Genomic DNA, 8,572 nt, shown 5'->3' on the forward strand with positions numbered 1-8,572 from the left:
TTGTTTCACATCTACATGAACGTTTCTCTGGTCATAGTTCTTTTAGGCAGTGCTTTCTCACAAGGTTTCTGTGTTTCCCCTTCCTTTACTAACTGGCAGCACAGTAGATTGCACTTTTGCTGAATAGACTAATTTATTTATAAATTATTGCTCTTACACATTTATGAATTTGGCAAGGAGGAGATATTACATTAGTCTGGAAAGTTTTCAGCCATGGTCTGCTAAATTAATAATCCCATTCATAATAAAATTTGACTGATTTTATACTTTTCATACCCTGTGGGAGTGTACCAAACTTTCCAACAGTCAAAGAGCTCTGTTTGGCTGAGACTGAGTAGTACTTCGGCTCAAGAAAAGCCCATCTGACTCCTGAGAGAGGAGGTGTCAGAACCCTGTGTATTAGGTTTGCACGGCAAGGATTTGATAGTGGGGAGGGGACTACAGGGATGGCTTATGTGAGAAGCTTCCAGAAGCTTCCCCTTGTGTCTGATGGAGCCAATCCCAGCTGGCTCCAAGATGGACCCACCACTGGCCAAGACTGAGCCCGTCAGTCACAGCGGTAGCACCGCTGGGGTAATGTATTTAAGAAGGGAAATGAGGGAAATTACTGTGCAGGAACATCAAGAGTGAGAATATTTAAGAGCAACAGCCCTGCAGACACCAATGTCAGTGCAGAAGGAGGGCAGGAGGTGCTCCAGGTGCCAGAGCAGAGATTTCCCTGCAGACCATGGTGAGGCAGTCTGTGCCCCTGCAGCACATGGGGGACCACAGTGGGGCAGATCTCCACCTGCAGCCCATGGAAGAGACCCACACTGGAGCAGTTAATGAAGAACTGCAGCCTGCAGGAAGGACTCACGTTGGAGCAGTTCATGGAGGACTGTCTCCCATGGAAGGGACCCACGCTGAAGCAGGGGTAGAACATGATGAGTCCTACCCCTGAGGATGAAGGACCAGCAGAGACAACGTGTGATGAGCTGATCACAACCCCTATTCCCCATCACCCTGCACCAGGGTGAACCAACCACAGCCAATCTACTTTTTAGCTGTTTAGAAACAGAGTGAGAATGTAAGGTACTGTTTTAGCTGCATTAGATCCTGCTTCTCTCATTGACGTGATGTTCTCATTTCAAAACTGAAATTTTCAAGCCAAGAAGGCTGCCACCCTCACAGGGTCAGGACAGTGGGAGAACCCAGTCTCTTGTGCCCTAAGTTATGTGTCTAAGTGTTGTGCTGTTTGCACCAAGTTATGAGTTCACTACCAGCAGAATTGCACTGCAGTACCCTGCCCTTGTTTTAGAGAAGTGGGGGAGTAAATGCAACCCAGGAGCAAAATTACACTGTGGCCATGGGATTTTCACTGCTTCTCCTTTTGTATAAAGCAGACCATGCTTCTTAGTGTTCCATATTTATGGATAGTCTGAACTAAAGACCCCAAAATACAGCCCGTTCCAAAAAGAAAGCACAGTCTATTGCACTGCTCTGAAACATGACACTCTCTTGCCTTTATCCATCTTTCCTTCTCTTTCCTCTCTGGCCCTGGGGTTTGCTAATAGAAGCTGTCTTGCCTTTTAAGCATTGACATGAAGTTTCTTTGCCTGAAAGATGGGGTAAGTCTCATTGGCATGTGATACTGCACTCCTCATGCCTATCTAATTAAAAATGACCATCATTTCCCTGCAAGTTTATCTGACCAAGCAAACCAAATAGTCCCTTTCACAATCCCTTAGCAATGTTACTGCTATGATAGAGGACAATAACGGGTCCAGAAAAGGCTGCTCTGTCACCACTGATGGGAGGGTCACGCTCCAGCTGAGCCTGCTGCTATGCTTCAGCCACCATCAAGATTAGAAGTACTGCGGGCATCACTTAATCAGCCTTCTTACACCCAAGTCTTGTCAACCACAGGTTCCGCACAGTGCATCAGCTGTCTCAGTTTTCACTCTGCTATACAACAAAAAAGCTAAGGCTGCCAAAAAATCACCAGACAACTTCCCATTTTTGCACATGTAGCTAACACCTGCAGCTACATTCCCTTCAAGGCATGAAAATCCATCTGAAAATTAATGTTGGTTTTGGGAAGGCTTTAGGAAAAAAAATACAAAGCTAATTAATTTGCTATTTTTGAGGTGTAAGAGGGTGAAATAGTAAACACACTGAGTAAACCACTTCCCTAGCATTGACCATGTGGTTTGCTCATCCTTCATTGGAGGGGAAAGGAAAAAGGCAATGGTTTGAACACATGTAAGAATACGTCTCCCAGCTGTGTGCAGGCAGGTGTGCTCCTCATCCACCTGCATTTGAGAATATGCAAAGCAAGCGCACTCATCCACACCTGTTTGTGTAGACGCATCCTGACTTTTGAAGCTTGAAATCTGGTATCAAAATAACCCTGTCTGTGTGGCGCAGGTGTTCATGAGGTTGCATCCATCATGTCTGCAAAAGAGTGATTCTGAAAGCTCTGCAGCACGCAGCAACCCCATAGAACAGGCTGCAGAGTAATGGCTGCTTGGTTGCCTCTGAACACATACAGAAACTGTGTGTGTGTGGCTCACTGGTCTCATTTCTCATCCTACAGCTGTGATCTAGCCAGTCAACTTCTTACTTCTCAGGGTAAGTCAAAGTGATAGCAATGCTGACAGTAATGCATTAGGTAACCACCGTCTACTGGGGCTCCCTGTGAATCTCTGAAGTGTGAGATTTCGTTAGAACCACTGTTTGTGTGCATAGCTCCGGATGCTCAGCCAGTGCACCGAAGGGGTGCAAACAACCTTGTTCAATGCATGGTCTGTTCCCTTCCTCCTCTTGTTGACTGTCGCTTTGTAGAAGGACTTCTTTTGATGGCTTGAGGTCCCAGTGATTTCAGGTTTCTATCAAGAGTGCTGTGGATAAAGTAGGATCCAAAAGTGAGATCCAAGTCATTGTGTTTATTAAACCAAGAAGTCTGTATAGTTAAACATTTACACTACAACAGGACAAAGGAACATCTACACTCCTAACAAATTACATTCTTCTTGCAGGCTGAGTTTGTTCAACCATAGTGTCCCAAATATTTTATTGGCAATACTGAATGCCTTCCCCATGAGGTACCTTTTCCATCCATAAGGACTTATGTAGGCTGACCCTCTTGATTAGCTGAAAGAGAATGAAATCCTGAAGTCGTTGAAATCCAAAAGCACTGTGGTGTCTTTCCCCATCCTCATTTCCACTGGTTTTCAATTTTGGATCAATTGGTGTCCTTGCTTTGACATCCTTTACTATCTTTATTGCAAAAAGCAATAACAAACCGTTACACAGTACTCTTAAGAGAGGTTTGCTAATCTGGCGTTCAGCTAAAAACTCCTTTTCCTCAACGTGATTCCAGGTTCTTAATTCATGTAAATGTATTTTTTTCTGTTCTTGTATATTATCTAGTCCTATTCAGAATGCCTTTCCTTATGCTCCCCAACTTGGGAACACTTTGCTTTTCTAATTGAGATGATCCTCCACATCCCTTAGCATTTAGAACAGATGAGTAACATGAATAGTAAGACTTCCTCTGCAGTCACTTGCAGGTTGCCAAAACATTTGATGCCTTTAATTATCCCCAAAGTGAATGTTGCAACATGACCGTACCACCTGCATGGCTTGGGATCCAGAGCTGTGTTGGCTGCCTGTTATGGTACTTGCAAGGCTTTGCTCCTCAGCAGCATCTATTATACATGCATACATATGCATTCCTGCAAGACAGGGATTGCTTTATCCAATGCATGCTGTGCTATGCTGGAGCTCTCCGGGCTACAAGCTGCTATGTCTCAGTGGTGGAACGCAGCTTTGATCCTGGAATCACTGTAATTATGTCACCCTATTGCTCCCTCCAAACTGCTTAGCTAAGCCAAGAAGCCATCTGCAAGGTGGGGTGGGTGACATCTTGCTCCGTATCGCTGCTATGCATCAGGTGGTAGTGCAGGCTTGCACCCAGCCAGCCCTATACCTGTCATGCCTCACTCAGCTGGCCCAGTTTCAGGTTCCCCAGCTGCATCTGTTGCACCTCCTTCATTTGCACTGCAACACAGGCACCACTTGGCTTGTCAACCACAGCTGGATACCTTCCCTCTGGCTGCTCATCTGTGCCAGGGCTGAGGCTCTCAAGGCAGAGCGGGACCACAGGTTGAGCTGGGAGTATTTCTCCTATGCTGAACAGTGCATTTCCCCCACCACCCCACGTTCCAGCTGCTTTTCCAGGCCACCTGTCCCAGGGATGGGCCTTCAGATTGGATTTTGGAAATCATGAAGGTTGCAAAAGGCATGAATATCCATGGTGGGAACTTGCGTGCTATATAAGGGGACACTACGCAGTTCCTACTCATATCTGCAATGATAATAATTGTTTACTAGCTCAGGCAGAGAAACTGAGCCAAGTAAATTGTCACTGTCTCATTCCTGCTTTGGAAAGCTCACTGTGAGGATTATCATCAGGACAGGCCTGAGAATAAACCTGTCGAACACAGGCAAACTACATGAGGGTGAGCCAGATAAAGAGGAGATTGCTTGGCTTCAAAATCCGAGAGCAGGAAACTATAGAAAGAATTTGAGAACTGCAGATATTCAGTTGGAGATGTTTTCTGCCTTAAAAAGAGAGGAAGAGAAAAAGAGAGAAGATGCACAGAGTGGGAAAGATTGCCTTGTGGTTGAGGGTCTCGGGTGCTCTGGCCTAATTTCCCATCTCTGCTCAGGCTTCTTGTATAACCTTGGCCAAAGTCACTTCATCTCTCTGTGCCACCACTCCTCCATTACTATGTGGATTCCCCTTCTCTAGCACTATCCCCTCTCCCTTGTTCTCTCTCCTCTGCCTACCTTACCTGCCAAGACTCTAAACTGTGAGGTACAGACCGCCTCCAATTTCTGATTTCTTTCTGTTTGGATTTGATTGCCTCTGATTTGATTTGTTTCTGTTTGTACTGTATCCAGAAACCTCAAGCAGAGCTTATGGGTAATACCATAGCACAAACAAAATACACAACCGAGTTTTTGAAAGCTCTCTTGTTAAAAAAATCCCAACGACAATCAATTCTGAAATGTTTTTCTTCTGATGAGCCAGTAGTAAATTTTAAGGAAGATTGGGTTTTCTGTAACAGTGTAATGGGTTTGCTGTAATGCCAACACTAACTGGCAGGCTCCTATGGTGTTACTATGTGAATTTTTACATAATGTTTTTAAAGTTGTAAGCTCTGTCTGCTGCATTTAAATATTTGAACAAAATCCTGTGCTCAGGGACTGTAAATTTGATTTTGGTAGTAGTCAGCAGAGCCTTCCGCAGGTGAAATTCTGATGTAAGCAATAGTCATAGAATCATAGAATGGTTTGGGTTGGAAAGGACCTTATGATCATCTAGTTCCAGCCCCCCTACCATGCTCTGACATGTGGCTGTTATCTCCATGAACTGGGTGCCAATTACCTCACTGGTGGTACCCTTTGTCCTGGTAAGATGCAGATTTCCATTAAGTCAGAACGTATCAGTCAGAAGATTCATACACTGTTTGCATTAGTGGTGTAATTTTGGATAGCAGGCATTTGCCTTAGGAATGAATAAAGGTTAATTCAGAACGTAACATGCATTGGTGAACAAGGAAAACAAAAATTAGGAAAGCTTACTCTCTTCATTTTCATCTGGAGTGTTTGTTTGCCGTTATCAACAGGCTCACTAGCAATAAAACTCGATGGTGTTTCATTAGGGAAAGAAAAGATGTAAATCAGAGTGTATGGGTACATATGGTTGTCATTGACATTTTATACGTGTTTGTCTGACATATCAGCAATATTTTCCAGGCAGTAGCAGCTTTATCTAAGGTGAATTTTATAATCATCTTTGCAACTCAGCAGAGCTGTCACGTTTCCCAGAGATGTATGAAGGGCACACTGTAGCCTGTACCACCCAACCAGACCCCTCTGGTGCCCGTGGTACCTCTGGGCTTCCCCAAGGTACCAGGACCTCTCTCTGCACCCATTGTCACTCTCCCACTGCTCAGCGATATGATCCCACTGGATGTATGGGGCAGATCTGGGCCTTCAACCTCACACCTCAAGCTGTTTCCTATCGGAGAGGCAGAAGGTACTTTCAGGTTTACCTCAGCCAGGATTAGAAACTGTCTTAAGATTTTGATTTCCAAAGGATTTACCCAGAGTCTTACTTATCTTATTCTTTATTTAGCCCTGTTTGGTCTCTTCTGACTTTTCTTGGGTCCACAGGCACATGAAGAATTCAGTATAAAGCCTTGCATTTACATTCACTCTTCATTTTCAGCTAGGAAACAGTTCCCCTGTGGTAGAATAACCAGACTCTCAGTGCATTCAGAGAAGGTGGGCTTGAAATGCCAAGCAGAAATCCCAGGAGTGCGACCCAAGGGGAACTCCAAGGACTCTGCTATTCAGCTTTTCTCCAACTGATGAGGGGCCAGGCTCTATAGTTCAGAGTGTTTTATTACTTCTGTCAGGTGGGAAAGGGATCTAGGGGCTGCCGTGGCTTTCCAGTTTTGGAGAGATAATGATATTATTCACAGGATTCCTGAGCCAACAGCAAGGGCATCTTTGCTGAAGCCACTTTACCATACTTGTTAGAACACAAGCCTTGCATGAACAACTTAAAATGAAGAGATAAAGTAGTCCCTTTAATGTGTTTTATTTATTTATCTACAGATCCAAGATAAGCACTTGGCCAAAACAAGATCTCGCATGGCCCAAATTCAGCATCTGAAAACAGGAACGGGTGAGAATCTGCCAATCACCAGTGCTGGAGTCTCCTTGCCAGGTTCATAATTAGATAAAGGTACACAGTAGATGAAAGCATGCTACAGTGCTGAGGCAGTTTGCTACCTCGGCGCTGAGACATGAGAAGCAGCTAGTGCAAAGCCAACTGTAAGGAGTCAGTGAAGCTCATTTGCAAGGGAAATGCAAATACAGACCTGATTGCATTCCCTTAAATGGAAAAGTGTGTTAAATCTGATAAGCATGCTCTGAGTGTCTCCTAAGCGTGGGCTTGTCTCAGCGCTTAGTTTCTGTTCTTCAGCAGAGGGAGGGAATGAACGCTGTTCTGAAACCCTGCACAGGTGAGAGACAGCAATTATTTCCCTCTGCTTCTTCCACTATCTGCATAAATTAACATCTAGATAGCCTTTATATCTCCAAAGCACTCCACATATATTAACTAATTAATGCTCACTGTATCCCTCTATATTATAGAAAGAATTATCCTCATTTTGCTAATGTTGAAATCAAGTAGGAAGATTAAGTACCTAGGGGTGAATCTAGCTAAGCAGTTTAGTCGCTGAAGTCAAAGGGACTAAAAATTAATCATATATTTAAGAGCTTCGGTGAACTGGGACCTGGGTCTTGCACAATGCTGAGCACCTTGTAAGATCAGTTGCACCTAAAGCCACAGAGGCATCAAGGATGAGAGCCTGACATAAAACTGTTCTCCAGGAGCTCAGATCTCAGTCCAGTGCATGAAGCCATTTTATGCTTTCTAAAAGAAACTAAATATAAACTGCTTCAAAAATGCATGGTCATATAAGGCAGGTATCAGAAAACACACTTGGAACAGAAGATGGTGCACACATGTAAACAGTGCCTGGTTTCTTCACCACTATATTTGCAATAGTGTAATACACTGGTGCTTTGCAAAACCACGTTTCTCTCCATCATTACCTGCAGTGCCAGTGGCAGAAAACATGCCTGCTACAAACAGCTTTTGACAAAAGTCACTGCCTCTCCCCGCACTTATGAAAACACAGAGTTTGTTCTCCCAGAATTTTGAAATCAGTTTATTTTCTTCACAGCTGCAGCATTGCAACCAGCGAATCTGACAGTCCTCCTGGGGAACAATTCACTGTAAAAAGGATTTAGAAGAGCCACACAGAAAGTAGGGTTTGATTACCTTCATTTACATAGATGGAGAGAAACTTTTTAAGAGGCAAAAAGGGGAGAGCCCTGTGTGAACCTTTAGCCAGTTTTATCAAGTTCAAGTTCAGGACATAGCCCATATCAGATCCCAAAAAAAAAATTTACATACAGTGTTCACAGGGCTGCTTGAATAAGTCTTTTCCTTAAAGATTAGCTGCACTTTATTGATACTGCGCAATATTGCAAGATACTCTTGTGAGCAGCCCTCAGATGGTCATATTAAACATTATTTTGATAAGGAGAGGCCTTGTTTGGGGATAATTATTCATCAGCACCTGGATATGTTGAGTCGGGAGAACACTGGGGCATTTTCCCTTTCTAAAGAAACAGCTCTTTTGTTGACATGGAAAATAAACGGTGAGCTCCAGAACAGGCTGGTCTATTGTAGAGTTCCCCAAATTAGGCTGAACAGCTGGTGACTCATTGTTGGGATATTAATCAGAGCAAGATAAATGTGTGTGTAGAACAAGGAACATGGCTTATTTCATTGGGTTATTGATTGATTTTGGATTAATTAATGAAAGAGACAGGTGTTGATGGGGGTGAGACCGCAGCCACAAGAAGGAGGGCTTAGCTCAGCCGACCCCTCCTGGTGTTGATAAGCTACAAGGAAAGAAACGCCTGCAAAGGCAAGGGA

General features: G+C 44.0%; 1 long non-coding RNA gene across 1 annotated transcript; it reads left to right on the top strand.

Moving 5' to 3' along the window:
- Nucleotides 1–2,426: 2,426 nt before the first annotated feature.
- On the top strand, nt 2,427–8,178 carry LOC134157746 (uncharacterized). The gene is made up of 3 exons (XR_009962444.1): nt 2,427–2,610; nt 6,673–6,809; nt 7,818–8,178. It is a non-coding gene; the product is annotated as an uncharacterized LOC134157746 (long non-coding RNA).
- Nucleotides 8,179–8,572: the final 394 nt, after the last annotated feature.

This window comes from Pezoporus occidentalis, unplaced genomic scaffold (genome assembly GCF_034315485.1).
Source record: "Pezoporus occidentalis ecotype Australia unplaced genomic scaffold, CSIRO_AGI_Poc_V1 ctg99, whole genome shotgun sequence".
NCBI lineage: Eukaryota > Metazoa > Chordata > Aves > Psittaciformes > Psittacidae > Pezoporus > Pezoporus occidentalis.